Source organism: Stegodyphus dumicola, chromosome 8 (genome assembly GCF_044657685.1).
Source record: "Stegodyphus dumicola isolate Sdum_Otavi_A_Nest chromosome 8, ASM4465768v1".
Classification (NCBI taxonomy): Eukaryota; Metazoa; Arthropoda; class Arachnida; order Araneae; family Eresidae; genus Stegodyphus; species Stegodyphus dumicola.
Genome location: NC_140775.1, coordinates 115,296,523 through 115,314,595, shown reverse-complemented (window position 1 = coordinate 115,314,595; position 18,073 = coordinate 115,296,523).

Sequence of the window (18,073 nt, the reverse complement as noted above, 5' to 3'; positions counted from 1 at the left end):
AAAATGTAATACATTAGACATGCATTAAAGAATATGCAGTATATAATTCAAACTATGCACATCCTAAATTCAACATTTACATTAAATTGCTTTGAGTTAAAAAATTTATTTAAGTAGTTTTAACTGTACCGATATCAATGTCGATTTCCAATAGTTTCTAGAATCTCCTGTATAAAACAAGTTAAATTCCTGTACAATTTTCGGTTAAATTCTTGTCAATATTATAATGCAAGATTTATAATTAGTTATTATATTTTTTAATGTGGTCTCCTTTTAGATATTACATGAGTTTTGTGTATATTTATTCAGATCAAAAAGTGCTTAGTTTTGGTTTTATGTAATTACGACAAAGCCTCGAGGGCTATCTGCCTAAAGTGAGGGTTGTCTTCGTGGAGGACATTCTGAGGAAAACTAGCTCGTATACACGTAACACATGGGGAAAACCACGAAAACGTCCATGCAACCAGCCCGTTCGCGGGATTCCAACCTTGGACCGAACTTCTAGTGTTCAGCGATTTTACCGGCCGTTGGTGGGATCGATTTAAAACGGGTATAAATATATATGTACTGCAATTTCTTTCACTGCATTTGTTAATATATTTATACAGTTATATATATATATATATATGATGTATCAGCATTAGTCGTAGCTTAAATAATCAGACGATAAGTTTAAAAAACAGGATCCGTTTATTATTATTCAGGAGAAATAGCAGTTACAAAAATCAGATATCCGGAGTAAATAAAAAGAATTATTAATAACTTTTTTGTATGAAGTTTACTGCATCGTGACATTTAAGAAAAAGCCCCGATATTCCTTTTGCGAGTCCTTTTATAGCTTCTGGAAAGGCGGAACTTCCAAGAAATGACGTCAGCCTCGTCAGCAAATCCAGTTCGCTTTAAATATTTCCAGAACATTCTAAAACTGTACGTGTAGAAAAAGGCGGGAAAAGCAACTTGACTACGGGGCTGTGGATTTAATTCCACGTACTTTCAAATAAGAGAACGTCGCCATTAAAAATGAAAAGAACATACAGTTAGAATTTTAAGTGTATTCTTGACTATGGAATTTTATTATTACAAATAATCCCCCCATCTGAAAAGGCTTGAAGCCGGGCGCCTCGACCACGAGACATTCCAGATAGAAAAAAATATTTTAAATAATTGTTTAATTTGTTTGAAGAACTGGCATCCAGAATTCGAGTTACAATAATATTAATCCTAAATAGACGCTCTCACTATAACACAGTCAATAATAATATCAATATATAAATCGTAAATAATATATCTTAATATATTGACATTTATAGAAAATAAAGAAAAATAACATTATGCATGCATTATTGGAAAAACATTTCTCGAGAACAGTTTCAGTTCTGGATCCAGGTCTTTAGAGATTGCTGCAAAACTTTAGAGCAGTTCTTATTTTACAAATCTTTCATTTACAGTTCGTCGTGGCTTTAATACTAAAAATTTCTATTTGAGGTGAGGTATTCCTCTATTTTTTTCTTCATATTATTGACAATTGCAATACTTGACTAATTTCTTAACATTTCCTTTTGACTTTTAGTTTGTTTACAGTATTTCATTTTGACTACTTATTCATATAAAACATTTATTTTGATAATAATCATTTTACACAATAATTTTACTCGTATTTTATAATTTATTATCGACAATGACAATTATGTCATATACTGCATTGCCGTTCAACACAACTTTCAACTTCAATAGTATTTTATAATTACCATTAATGTCATTGCCAAAAAAATTAACACATAAATACAAAATAAATACAAAGATACATAACAACACACCAAAAATTTACAACACAGAAAATTAGACATTAAATAATTAGAGGTGCTCTAATTAACTTTAGTAGCAACCCCAGTTGAGCGTTTACCAAAAGGAAGGTATGTCTACCTATTGGTGATTTAGTTTAAAATTTTCTGGTCTTGGTAGTGTCGTAGTCTGGAAACATGGACAATATCAGTCGCAGTGGCTAATCGCACCGAAGGTGCGAATAGCTAACAGGCTATTCACACCACCTACGTTCGCGCATGCAGCCCAGGTACAAGGCAGGCGGTAGTGAGAGCGAAGGTTGTTAACCCTAATTCAGCAATAGAAAGGGTTGTTAATAGTTCACCAGCAAGAGAATAATTTGCAAATAATAATTATCAGTTACAAAGACGAAGTCAATCTATATACAAGATAATGTTCAGGAAATGATTAGATAAAATAGGGATTTAATGATGGTTCTAATTGCAAGCGAGGACGAGTAATTAGTTAAAAAATCTTTAGTGTATTGACAAAAAGGCTACAGAAATTACTTAAATTCTTTTATGTAACAGAGGAACTTTTTTGCAAACTTAGACCCATAAATACAGGTGGGCCATGTGTTTCAATGTGATGATACACTTCTGGCTGATGAGTATGCTGCCCTGATTTGGATGGGTTTAAATGTCAGGGAATTCTGCTAATAACCGATGAAACCGTGTGCTGCCCGATACAACACTTATGTTGGTAGGTACGTTCGATATGTGAGAAGCTTGGCCCTGTGATGTCAGCTGAGTTGTAGCATCAATTAAGCAATTATTCTTGACATCCACTAGAAGGTGGAAATGTGTCAAGAAGTCGACACCAATAATTGCTTGAGTTACATCCGCAATAATAAAAGGCCAGTTGAAAGTCCGGCGCAAGTTTAAATCAAGTGTCAATAGTTTGGTGCCGTAGGTTGCAATTTGGGTACCATTGGTTGCATACAGTACAAGTTTATTAAGTTGGTGAGCATTTGTTTTAGTTCTCGGGAGCACTGATATGTCAGCTCCAGTATCTACTAGAAAATATAACTGAGTTGAACGATCAGCCAGTACTATTCTGTCGATGTGGCGGACATTCTGTTGGCCAGCAGAAGACCGCCCATTTAGTTTCCCGCTTGTTCAAAAGTGCATGGAGGGGCACACTTGCGAGCTTGAGCGCCAAAATTCATATGATAAAAACATATGCCACTTGTGGGTTCTTTGTACTGCGTTCGAGTATTAAGACGAGATGGACTCCTGCTTCGGGCACGAAATTTATTACGTGGGCCCTGATTTGATCGATTGTATCTCCGTGAAGCATGAAGACTTGTAGAGAGTTCAGATACTTTTTTGGTCAATTCAGCCACTTGTTGTTCGAGGGATGAACTGGAAGGTGCAGCATTAGCAGCACTGACATAAGCTAAGCTGGAGTAACAAGTTCATTAATTTTGTCAGCCATTGCTGCTAAACGGGTTAGATCTTCATTGGAAGCAGCAAGAATTATTTGTATGTTATTAGGGAGACGCGAAAGCCATAGTGACTTCAACAAGTCGTCACTAAAATGGCTTCCTGCCAGATCAAGCATTCGTGACAGCAAGTATGAAGGTCGCTGATCTCCAAGTTCAAGTCCTTGTAGTAAAGTACGTATTTTTGAAGATTCAATTTCTGAATAGATTTCAATGAGCCGCTGTTTCAGTTTGGAGTATTTGTCACAATCAGGTGGTTTGAGAATTAAGTCATGCACTGAATTCAGAATATCAGACTCAATTGCTGCAACTACATGGTTGAATTTTGTAGAATCCTCACTAATGCGAGCGATAGAAAATTGTGCTTCGATCTGAGCGAACCACAATGAAGGATTATTTTTCCAGAAAGGCGGTGGCTTCACCGCAACGCGTGTGATTTGTGGCTCTGGTGGAATATCGTCGGGCATACTGATAGATAATTTTCACTTTAAATAATAAACACTTAACAGCACAAATATTGTAGCAAGAAGATACACTATTGATATTTTACCATGATAACAATAAATATTTTAACCATGCAGAAAACATTTACGTAACGATACACACACAAATAAGACAGGGTCATCAATTACACACACAAATAATATTTTACCGAAATGCATTTGAAAAGAAACCCTTATTTGAGAAAAAAAATGATGCGTTCATTTTGTATTGCGCACACACAAAATCACCACTTCACACTGCTAAGGCACTTTCGAAGGAAAATGGAAATCACTCCTGTAGCACATGGGAAAAAAAATTCACTACTTTCGAACACTGAGGGAAGAATTATGCCGTAGCACGTTGCAGAAAAATTACTGATGTAGCACATTTAGCGAAAATCACTATTGTATCACATTTGTCGCAAAAGTTGAATGATCGAAGAATTATTGCACGACTGGCGAAGTCAGCGGAACGGAACACATCACATTGATGATTTGCCGAAGCTCCTTGCGATGATATGCACGACTTTGAAAAAAACACAAGCAATATATATCAATACTTCTAGAAATAACTGAAGTGGTACGTTGTAGCATACGTTGGTTGATCTTTACAATATGGTAACTGGTAGTTTGGCGACGTTTTGGAGGCGATAAAGGTTACTACCTGGGACTTTGGTAATAATGTGAGCAGTACTCAGTTCCGATTACGCATTATTTTGTGTGAGGGAAATGAGAGATCATGGGATATGTCATGTGATATTAATGGAGGAATTACGGTTCTTTAATCGGAAAAGGGGGGAAATCAGGAAAAAATCTGGAAATTTTGTATTTGGCTTTATTCTGTGTTGTGTGAAACAGTGTTCTTAATTTTTGGATGCCATGGCCGTAACTAAAGTGAATTCGAAATTGGTACTTAGTGGTATTGAAAAGGGTAGTAATAAATGTTTCTTTAAGGTTGTACGAGATAGAAATAAAGATGTTTTATTAAGTTATTTATTTTACCTGGTACCTTGCTGTGAAATATAAGTATGATTTTAAAGATCCTGAAACAGAAAGAAGAAAAGTTTATCGGACACGTAATCAAGATTCTGAAGAAAATTAGGTAAGTTAGTATTTTTAATTATTTGAGGATATTATTTTTATGCATTGTTCTAAATGTAAGGTGGAAGTAAAGGAATTTGGTATTATTGGGAAAATTGTTATTAGCAATGATTTAGTTTAAAGTAATTAGGATTCTAAAATAATTTTTATTAATTTAATGTATGTGCTCATTTATATTTTAAGTAGTGTTTTTGAATTTAATTATATTTTAATTAAATGATAGTTATTTTGTGAATTTTATGTTTGTAGGAATTTGGTATACGTTTTAGTTGAAGTAAACGTGCATGGAAATAATTTAAATATCTGACACTAAGTATTTGTAATGGTTGCGGTATAAATTCGTTGGTGACGTTTATAATATAATAGATGATTTAGAGGTAAAAGTTTTTGGATATTTTATTTATTTTATATGTGGAAATGTTCATATTTGGAAAGGGTAAATACTTTTTCGCGATCAGGTAATTTCATATATGTTCTCTTTACCGGGTTTAAAGATTGAGAAAATTGTCATGTATTTTCGTGAAATTTTTCTAATTTATGAGAAAAAAAGCAGTGTACATGGATATAGTGAAGAGTGTGCGCAATGCCATTTTTGTGCAATTCTGGGATGTTTTTTTAAGTAAAAATAAGTCGGCGTGTACATGGTTTATGTGTATGTGTTATTTTCAAAACGCGTAAGGAGTATGGTATTGTGCACTTTTTCCCAATTTTGCAGCGAATATTTGTCATGATTAAGCAGTTTTGTTAGATAAAATTTCTAGCATAAGTGTGATTCGCCTAGTAGATTGTTGGAAGAAGTGTTCAGTAGATAAAAAGAAAAGAAACATGTCTTTACTTCGTGAAGACAAAAAGGCGGCGGGAAAAAAAAATAGAGGGTTGCTGTAGGAGAGTTGGTCGCCAAATTTTCGCCAAAAAAAGCCAAGTTACCATAATGTAAAGCTCAACCCATACGTTTAATGTCCATATTCGTTGTTATTTTTAGTCACTTCTTCAGAATGCCTTGGATGCACGTGGCTTAGGGTCGTTGAAAATCCATTGTCAGTAGCGTGCTCAGTCAAAAGGTCACCACTTTTGGTGGTTGTGTGCTTAATGCATGATATAATTAAAGAAAATAAGAGTAGACAATCTCCTATAACAAAAGAATATATTAAGTACTAAATTACAATTTAAATTACATTGCAGAGATCAACGCTGAGCTCGGAACACAGTTCATGCTACCGCCGCGTACAGTTGTCTCACGAGAAGTCTGAGTGAGTAATGACGTCGCTTTGCTGCTCCGATTAAGAACTGGATTTTACACGTAGCGCCATCTCATGAATAGAAGTTGAAGTATCTGTCGGAACGCCACAGTTATATGCAAATTTTGTTTTCATTTTCATTAATAATTAAATTAATAAAAATCAACCATATACTAACTTTTTTAACTTATTAACATATTAACTTTAGATGGTGAATAGCCGGAATGATTGTTGCATCCTGGAGCAGTGCACTGACCCATTTTATTTCGCTGAGCAGTTTCAATGCAAATATAAACAAAACTTTCGTCTTATCCCCACGCTACATAGCGGTTATGATCATCAGTCGTGACGTCACGTTTCTGACATTTCTTCTAAGGCTACTATAAAGGGCTGCTATAATACTAAGGCTACTATCTCTAGTAGCTCTAATTTCTTCGGCTTCAATTTTGTGACGTCATGCTTACTCTATCTATTCTAACCTCCTTGTTTTAGAGCTAAACTGAGGACGGCGGAGGTCACGGATTGTTATTGAAAGTGTACGTAATAGATATTTTAATTTCTTAAGGATTTGTGAAAAACTCGAGTATTTCGCTATAGAAATAACGCATTTGATGCTGACGATTCTACATTATTTATTTATTCTACATTACCATTGCCTTAATTAAATTTTAGTGAAAATAATATATTTGGTGTTTTCCTATTTCGCATATAAAGAAGGGGTGCATACTTTTAATTTAAAATTGTAAATTTTAAACTAATGTATATATCAATGTACTTAATTTCATGTTTTGATGAGTAATTTATAAATTTTGAAATTTTATGTTTTAAATTATAATGTATTTCCCTCTACATTTATTTGAATTTGTAGTGTATAAAAATGTAATACATTAGACATGCATTAAAGAATATGCAGTATATAATTCAAACTATGCACATCCTAAATTCAACATTTACATTAAATTGCTTTGAGTTAAAAAATTTATTTAAGTAGTTTTAACTGTACCGATATCAATGTCGATTTCCAATAGTTTCTAGAATCTCCTGTATAAAACAAGTTAAATTCCTGTACAATTTTCGGTTAAATTCTTGTCAATATTATAATGCAAGATTTATAATTAGTTATTATATTTTTTAATGTGGTCTCCTTTTAGATATTACATGAGTTTTGTGTATATTTATTCAGATCAAAAAGTGCTTAGTTTTGGTTTTATGTAATTACGACAAAGCCTCGAGGGCTATCTGCCTAAAGTGAGGGTTGTCTTCGTGGAGGACATTCTGAGGAAAACTAGCTCGTATACACGTAACACATGGGGAAAACCACGAAAACGTCCATGCAACCAGCCCGTTCGCGGGATTCCAACCTTGGACCGAACTTCTAGTGTTCAGCGATTTTACCGGCCGTTGGTGGGATCGATTTAAAACGGGTATAAATATATATGTACTGCAATTTCTTTCACTGCATTTGTTAATATATTTATACAGTTATATATATATATATATATATGATGTATCAGCATTAGTCGTAGCTTAAATAATCAGACGATAAGTTTAAAAAACAGGATCCGTTTATTATTATTCAGGAGAAATAGCAGTTACAAAAATCAGATATCCGGAGTAAATAAAAAGAATTATTAATAACTTTTTTGTATGAAGTTTACTGCATCGTGACATTTAAGAAAAAGCCCCGATATTCCTTTTGCGAGTCCTTTTATAGCTTCTGGAAAGGCGGAACTTCCAAGAAATGACGTCAGCCTCGTCAGCAAATCCAGTTCGCTTTAAATATTTCCAGAACATTCTAAAACTGTACGTGTAGAAAAAGGCGGGAAAAGCAACTTGACTACGGGGCTGTGGATTTAATTCCACGTACTTTCAAATAAGAGAACGTCGCCATTAAAAATGAAAAGAACATACAGTTAGAATTTTAAGTGTATTCTTGACTATGGAATTTTATTATTACAAATAATCCCCCCATCTGAAAAGGCTTGAAGCCGGGCGCCTCGACCACGAGACATTCCAGATAGAAAAAAATATTTTAAATAATTGTTTAATTTGTTTGAAGAACTGGCATCCAGAATTCGAGTTACAATAATATTAATCCTAAATAGACGCTCTCACTATAACACAGTCAATAATAATATCAATATATAAATCGTAAATAATATATCTTAATATATTGACATTTATAGAAAATAAAGAAAAATAACATTATGCATGCATTATTGGAAAAACATTTCTCGAGAACAGTTTCAGTTCTGGATCCAGGTCTTTAGAGATTGCTGCAAAACATTAGAGCAGTTCTTATTTTACAAATCTTTCATTTACAGTTCGTCGTGGCTTTAATACTAAAAATTTCTATTTGAGGTGAGGTATTCCTCTATTTTTTTCTTCATATTATTGACAATTGCAATACTTGACTAATTTCTTAACATTTCCTTTTGACTTTTAGTTTGTTTACAGTATTTCATTTTGACTACTTATTCATATAAAACATTTATTTTGATAATAATCATTTTACACAATAATTTTACTCGTATTTTATAATTTATTATCGACAATGACAATTATGTCATATACTGCATTGCCGTTCAACACAACTTTCAACTTCAATAGTATTTTATAATTACCATTAATGTCATTGCCAAAAAAATTAACACATAAATACAAAATAAATACAAAGATACATAACAACACACCAAAAATTTACAACACAGAAAATTAGACATTAAATAATTAGAGGTGCTCTAATTAACTTTAGTAGCAACCCCAGTTGAGCGTTTACCAAAAGGAAGGTATGTCTACCTATTGGTGATTTAGTTTAAAATTTTCTGGTCTTGGTAGTGTCGTAGTCTGGAAACATGGACAATATCAGTCGCAGTGGCTAATCGCACCGAAGGTGCGAATAGCTAACAGGCTATTCACACCACCTACGTTCGCGCATGCAGCCCAGGTACAAGGCAGGCGGTAGTGAGAGCGAAGGTTGTTAACCCTAATTCAGCAATAGAAAGGGTTGTTAATAGTTCACCAGCAAGAGAATAATTTGCAAATAATAATTATCAGTTACAAAGACGAAGTCAATCTATATACAAGATAATGTTCAGGAAATGATTAGATAAAATAGGGATTTAATGATGGTTCTAATTGCAAGCGAGGACGAGTAATTAGTTAAAAAATCTTTAGTGTATTGACAAAAAGGCTACAGAAATTACTTAAATTCTTTTATGTAACAGAGGAACTTTTTTGCAAACTTAGACCCATAAATACAGGTGGGCCATGTGTTTCAATGTGATGATACACTTCTGGCTGATGAGTATGCTGCCCTGATTTGGATGGGTTTAAATGTCAGGGAATTCTGCTAATAACCGATGAAACCGTGTGCTGCCCGATACAACACTTATGTTGGTAGGTACGTTCGATATGTGAGAAGCTTGGCCCTGTGATGTCAGCTGAGTTGTAGCATCAATTAAGCAATTATTCTTGACATCCACTAGAAGGTGGAAATGTGTCAAGAAGTCGACACCAATAATTGCTTGAGTTACATCCGCAATAATAAAAGGCCAGTTGAAAGTCCGGCGCAAGTTTAAATCAAGTGTCAATAGTTTGGTGCCGTAGGTTGCAATTTGGGTACCATTGGTTGCATACAGTACAAGTTTATTAAGTTGGTGAGCATTTGTTTTAGTTCTCGGGAGCACTGATATGTCAGCTCCAGTATCTACTAGAAAATATAACTGAGTTGAACGATCAGCCAGTACTATTCTGTCGATGTGGCGGACATTCTGTTGGCCAGCAGAAGACCGCCCATTTAGTTTCCCGCTTGTTCAAAAGTGCATGGAGGGGCACACTTGCGAGCTTGAGCGCCAAAATTCATATGATAAAAACATATGCCACTTGTGGGTTCTTTGTACTGCGTTCGAGTATTAAGACGAGATGGACTCCTGCTTCGGGCACGAAATTTATTACGTGGGCCCTGATTTGATCGATTGTATCTCCGTGAAGCATGAAGACTTGTAGAGAGTTCAGATACTTTTTTGGTCAATTCAGCCACTTGTTGTTCGAGGGATGAACTGGAAGGTGCAGCATTAGCAGCACTGACATAAGCTAAGCTGGAGTAACAAGTTCATTAATTTTGTCAGCCATTGCTGCTAAACGGGTTAGATCTTCATTGGAAGCAGCAAGAATTATTTGTATGTTATTAGGGAGACGCGAAAGCCATAGTGACTTCAACAAGTCGTCACTAAAATGGCTTCCTGCCAGATCAAGCATTCGTGACAGCAAGTATGAAGGTCGCTGATCTCCAAGTTCAAGTCCTTGTAGTAAAGTACGTATTTTTGAAGATTCAATTTCTGAATAGATTTCAATGAGCCGCTGTTTCAGTTTGGAGTATTTGTCACAATCAGGTGGTTTGAGAATTAAGTCATGCACTGAATTCAGAATATCAGACTCAATTGCTGCAACTACATGGTTGAATTTTGTAGAATCCTCACTAATGCGAGCGATAGAAAATTGTGCTTCGATCTGAGCGAACCACAATGAAGGATTATTTTTCCAGAAAGGCGGTGGCTTCACCGCAACGCGTGTGATTTGTGGCTCTGGTGGAATATCGTCGGGCATACTGATAGATAATTTTCACTTTAAATAATAAACACTTAACAGCACAAATATTGTAGCATGAAGATACACTATTGATATTTTACCATGATAACAATAAATATTTTAACCATGCAGAAAACATTTACGTAACGATACACACACAAATAAGACAGGGTCATCAATTACACACACAAATAATATTTTACCGAAATGCATTTGAAAAGAAACCCTTATTTGAGAAAAAAAATGATGCGTTCATTTTGTATTGCGCACACACAAAATCACCACTTCACACTGCTAAGGCACTTTCGAAGGAAAATGGAAATCACTCCTGTAGCACATGGGAAAAAAAATTCACTACTTTCGAACACTGAGGGAAGAATTATGCCGTAGCACGTTGCAGAAAAATTACTGATGTAGCACATTTAGCGAAAATCACTATTGTATCACATTTGTCGCAAAAGTTGAATGATCGAAGAATTATTGCACGACTGGCGAAGTCAGCGGAACGGAACACATCACATTGATGATTTGCCGAAGCTCCTTGCGATGATATGCACGACTTTGAAAAAAAACACAAGCAATATATATCAATACTTCTAGAAATAACTGAAGTGGTACGTTGTAGCATACGTTGGTTGATCTTTACAATATGGTAACTGGTAGTTTGGCGACGTTTTGGAGGCGATAAAGGTTACTACCTGGGACTTTGGTAATAATGTGAGCAGTACTCAGTTCCGATTACGCATTATTTTGTGTGAGGGAAATGAGAGATCATGGGATATGTCATGTGATATTAATGGACGAATTACGGTTCTTTAATCGGAAAAGGGGGGGGATTTGGAAAAATATCTGTGGCTGTATATTATTTTGTATTAAGCTTCATTGTGTGTTGTGTGAAGTAGGGTTGAATAATTTTGGGATTGTATGGCGCTGTCTAAAGTGAATTCTAAAGTTTTATTACGTTTGTGTGATAATTCAAAAGAATTGGTTGAATGGTGCATGAGTGTAGGTTTAATTGCGGATAAGTATGAATGTCCAAAATGTGGGAATGAAATGAGATTGTGTGAAAGGAAGGATATTACTGATAAGTTTGAATGGCGGTGCAAGAAATCTGGTGAAAATGGACATTTTGTGAAACGGAGTGTAAGGAAGAGTATGTGGTTTGCTGAAAGTCGTTTGAGTATGGGTGAGATTTTATTGATTTCTTATTATTGGGTGAATAGATTGCCAGTTGATTATTGGATTTCGGATTTAGAAATTAGCAGTAGGACTGCAGCTGATTGGAATTCTTTTTGTAGGGAAGTGTGCGTGGAATTTTGCGAAAATGATATGGGTATGCTTGGTGGTATGAATGTTATAGTGGAAATTGATGAGAGTAAGTTTGGGAAGCGGAAGTATCAGAGAGGTAGGAGAGTGGAAGGAAAATGGGTGTTTGGTGGGATTGAAAGGGGTAGTAATAAATGTTTTTTTAAGGTTGTGCGAGATAGAAGTAAAGATTGTTTATTGAGTTTTATAAAAGAATATATTCTACCGGGTACTATAATTATTTCAGATTGCTGGAAATCATATGAATGTTTGGAAGATGAAGGTTTTAAACATCTTGCTGTGAACCACAAATATTATTTTAAAGATCCGGAAACAGGTGCACATACCAATACAATAGAGGGCACGTGGAGTGCTATAAAAAGCGCCATTCCGAGGCATTGTGATAAGGAGAATTTTGCTTTTTATTTAGCGGAGGAAGTGTGGACGAAAAATTCGGAAAAAAAATCGTTCAATAATTTTATTGAATTCATAATAAAAGTGTATCCACCATGTAAGCAAGATTCTGAAGAAGATTAGGTTAGTTAGACTTTGGTAATAATGTGAGCAGTACTCAGTTCCGATTACGCATTATTTTGTGTGAGGGAAATGAGAGATCATGGGATATGTCATGTGATATTAATGGAGGAATTACGGTTCTTTAATCGGAAAAGGGGGGAAATCGGGAAAAAATCTGGAAATTTTGTATTTGGCTTTATTCTGTGTTGTGTGAAACAGTGTTCTTAATTTTTGGATCCCATGGCCGTAACTAAAGTGAATTCGAAATTGGTATTTAGTGGTATTGAAAAGGGTAGTAATAAATGTTTCTTTAAGGTTGTACGAGATAGAAATAAAGATGTTTTATTAAGTTATTTATTTTACCTGGTACCTTGCTGTGAAATATAAGTATGATTTTAAAGATCCTGAAACAGAAAGAAGAAAAGTTTATCGGACACGTAATCAAGATTCTGAAGAAAATTAGGTAAGTTAGTATTTTTAATTATTTGAGGATATTATTTTTATGCATTGTTCTAAATGTAAGGTGGAAGTAAAGGAATTTGGTATTATTGGGAAAATTGTTATTAGCAATGATTTAGTTTAAAGTAATTAGGATTCTAAGGTAATTTTTATTAATTTAATGTATGTGCTCATTTATATTTTAAGTAGTGTTTTTGAATTTAATTATATTTTAATTAAATGATAGTTATTTTGTGAATTTTATGTTTGTAGAAATTTGGTATACGTTTTAGTTGAAGTAAACGTGCATGGAAATAATTTAAATATCTGACACTAAGTATTTGTAATGGTTGCGGTATAAATTCGTTGGTGACGTTTATAATATAATAGATGATTTAGAGGTAAAAGTTTTTGGATATTTTATTTATTTTATATGTGGAAATGTTCATATTTGGAAAGGGTAAATACTTTTTCGCGATCAGGTAATTTCATATATGTTCTCTTTACCGGGTTTAAAGATTGAGAAAATTGTCATGTATTTTCGTGAAATTTTTCTAATTTATGAGAAAAAAAGCAGTGTACATGGATATAGTGAAGAGTGTGCGCAATGCCATTTTTGTGCAATTCTGGGATGTTTTTTTTAAGTAAAAATAAGTCGGCGTGTACATGGTTTATGTGTATGTGTTATTTTGAAAAACGCGTAAGGAGTATGGTATTGTGCACTTTTTCCCAATTTTGCAGCGAATATTTGTCATGATTAAGCAGTTTTGTTAGATAAAATTTCTAGCATAAGTGTGATTCGCCTAGTAGATTGTTGGAAGAAGTGTTCAGTAGATAAAAAGAAAAGAAACATGTCTTTACTTCGTGAAGACAAAAAGGCGGCGGGAAAAAAAAATAGAGGGTTGCTGTAGGAGAGTTGGTCGCCAAATTTTCGCCAAAAAAAGCCAAGTTACCATAATGTAAAGCTCAACCCATACGTTTAATGTCCATATTCGTTGTTATTTTTAGTCACTTCTTCAGAATGCCTTGGATGCACGTGGCTTAGGGTCGTTGAAAATCCATTGTCAGTAGCGTGCTCAGTCAAAAGGTCACCACTTTTGGTGGTTGTGTTCTTAATGCATGATATAATTAAAGAAAATAAGAGTAGACAATCTCCTATAACAAAAGAATATATTAAGTACTAAATTACAATTTAAATTACATTGCAGAGATCAACGCTGAGCTCGGAACACAGTTCATGCTACCGCCGCGTACAGTTGTCTCACGAGAAGTCTGAGTGAGTAATGACGTCGCTTTGCTGCTCCGATTAAGAACTGGATTTTACACGTAGCGCCATCTCATGAATAGAAGTTGAAGTATCTGTCGGAACGCCACAGTTATATGCAAATTTTGTTTTCATTTTCATTAATAATTAAATTAATAAAAATCAACCATATACTAACTTTTTTAACTTATTAACATATTAACTTTAGATGGTGAATAGCCGGAATGATTGTTGCATCCTGGAGCTGTGCACTGACCCATTTTATTTCGCTGAGCAGTTTCAATGCAAATATAAACAAAACTTTCGTCTTATCCCCACGCTACATAGCGGTTATGATCATCAGTCGTGACGTCACGTTTCTGACATTTCTTCTAAGGCTACTATAAAGGGCTGCTATAATACTAAGGCTACTATCTCTAGTAGCTCTAATTTCTTCGGCTTCAATTTTGTGACGTCATGCTTACTCTATCTATTCTAACCTCCTTGTTTTAGAGCTAAACTGAGGACGGCGGAGGTCACGGATTGTTATTGAAAGTGTACGTAATAGATATTTTAATTTCTTAAGGATTTGTGAAAAACTCGAGTATTTCGCTATAGAAATAACGCATTTGATGCTGACGATTCTACATTATTTATTTATTCTACATTACCATTGCCTTAATTAAATTTTAGTGAAAATAATATATTTGGTGTTTTCCTATTTCGCATATAAAGAAGGGGTGCATACTTTTAATTTAAAATTGTAAATTTTAAACTAATGTATATATCAATGTACTTAATTTCATGTTTTGATGAGTAATTTATAAATTTTGAAATTTTATGTTTTAAATTATAATGTATTTCCCTCTACATTTATTTGAATTTGTAGTGTATAAAAATGTAATACATTAGACATGCATTAAAGAATATGCAGTATATAATTCAAACTATGCACATCCTAAATTCAACATTTACATTAAATTGCTTTGAGTTAAAAAATTTATTTAAGTAGTTTTAACTGTACCGATATCAATGTCGATTTCCAATAGTTTCTAGAATCTCCTGTATAAAACAAGTTAAATTCCTGTACAATTTTCGGTTAAATTCTTGTCAATATTATAATGCAAGATTTATAATTAGTTATTATATTTTTTAATGTGGTCTCCTTTTAGATATTACATGAGTTTTGTGTATATTTATTCAGATCAAAAAGTGCTTAGTTTTGGTTTTATGTAATTACGACAAAGCCTCGAGGGCTATCTGCCTAAAGTGAGGGTTGTCTTCGTGGAGGACATTCTGAGGAAAACTAGCTCGTATACACGTAACACATGGGGAAAACCACGAAAACGTCCATGCAACCAGCCCGTTCGCGGGATTCCAACCTTGGACCGAACTTCTAGTGTTCAGCGATTTTACCGGCCGTTGGTGGGATCGATTTAAAACGGGTATAAATATATATGTACTGCAATTTCTTTCACTGCATTTGTTAATATATTTATACAGTTATATATATATATATGATGTATCAGCATTAGTCGTAGCTTAAATAATCAGACGATAAGTTTAAAAAACAGGATCCGTTTATTATTATTCAGGAGAAATAGCAGTTACAAAAATCAGATATCCGGAGTAAATAAAAAGAATTATTAATAACTTTTTTGTATGAAGTTTACTGCATCGTGACATTTAAGAAAAAGCCCCGATATTCCTTTTGCGAGTCCTTTTATAGCTTCTGGAAAGGCGGAACTTCCGAGAAATGACGTCAGTCTCGTCAGCAAATCCAGTTCGCTTTAAATATTTCCAGAACATTCTAAAACTGTACGTGTAGAAAAAGGCGGGAAAAGCAACTTGACTACGGGGCTGTGGATTTAATTCCACGTACTTTCAAATAAGAGAACGTCGCCATTAAAAATGAAAAGAACATACAGTTAGAATTTTAAGTGTATTCTTGACTATGGAATTTTATTATTACAAATAATCCCCCCATCTGAAAAGGCTTGAAGCCGGGCGCCTCGACCACGAGACATTCCAGATAGAAAAAAATATTTTAAATAATTGTTTAATTTGTTTGAAGAACTGGCATCCAGAATTCGAGTTACAATAATATTAATCCTAAATAGACGCTCTCACTATAACACAGTCAATAATAATATCAATATATAAATCGTAAATAATATATCTTAATATATTGACATTTATAGAAAATAAAGAAAAATAACATTATGCATGCATTATTGGAAAAACATTTCTCGAGAACAGTTTCAGTTCTGGATCCAGGTCTTTAGAGATTGCTGCAAAACATTAGAGCAGTTCTTATTTTACAAATCTTTCATTTACAGTTCGTCGTGGCTTTAATACTAAAAATTCCTATTTGAGGTGAGGTATTCCTCTATTTTTTTCTTCATATTATTGACAATTGCAATACTTGACTAATTTCTTAACATTTCCTTTTGACTTTTAGTTTGTTGTCTTTTGACTTTTGACTTTTAGTTTTAGTTTGTTTACAGTATTTCATTTTGACTACTTATTCATATAAAACATTTATTTTGATAATAATCATTTTACACAATAATTTTACTCGTATTTTATAATTTATTATCGACAATGCCAATTATGTCATATACTGCATTGCCGTTCAACACAACTTTCAACTTCAATAGTATTTTATAATTACCATTAATGTCATTGCCAAAAAAATTAACACATAAATACAAAATAAATACAAAGATACATAACAACACACCAAAAATTTACAACACAGAAAATTAGACATTAAATAATTAGAGGTGCTCTAATTAACTTTAGTAGCAACCCCAGTTGAGCGTTTACCAAAAGGAAGGTATGTCTACCTATTGGTGATTTAGTTTAAAATTTTCTGGTCTTGGTAGTGTCGTAGTCTGGAAACATGGACAATATCAGTCGCAGTGGCTAATCGCACCGAAGGTGCGAATAGCTAACAGGCTATTCACACCACCTACGTTCGCGCATGCAGCCCAGGTACAAGGCAGGCGGTAGTGAGAGCGAAGGTTGTTAACCCTAATTCAGCAATAGAAAGGGTTGTTAATAGTTCACCAGCAAGAGAATAATTTGCAAATAATAATTATCAGTTACAAAGACGAAGTCAATCTATATACAAGATAATGTTCAGGAAATGATTAGATAAAATAGGGATTTAATGATGGTTCTAATTGCAAGCGAGGACGAGTAATTAGTTAAAAAATCTTTAGTGTATTGACAAAAAGGCTACAGAAATTACTTAAATTCTTTTATGTAACAGAGGAACTTTTTTGCAAACTTAGACCCATAAATACAGGTGGGCCATGTGTTTCAATGTGATGATACACTTCTGGCTGATGAGTATGCTGCCCTGATTTGGATGGGTTTAAATGTCAGGGAATTCTGCTAATAACCGATGAAACCGTGTGCTGCCCGATACAACACTTATGTTGGTAGGTACGTTCGATATGTGAGAAGCTTGGCCCTGTGATGTCAGCTGAGTTGTAGCATCAATTAAGCAATTATTCTTGACATCCACTAGAAGGTGGAAATGTGTCAAGAAGTCGACACCAATAATTGCTTGAGTTACATCCGCAATAATAAAAGGCCAGTTGAAAGTCCGGCGCAAGTTTAAATCAAGTGTCAATAGTTTGGTGCCGTAGGTTGCAATTTGGGTACCATTGGTTGCATACAGTACAAGTTTATTAAGTTGGTGAGCATTTGTTTTAGTTCTCGGGAGCACTGATATGTCAGCTCCAGTATCTACTAGAAAATATAACTGAGTTGAACGATCAGCCAGTACTATTCTGTCGATGTGGCGGACATTCTGTTGGCCAGCAGAAGACCGCCCATTTAGTTTCCCGCTTGTTCAAAAGTGCATGGAGGGGCACACTTGCGA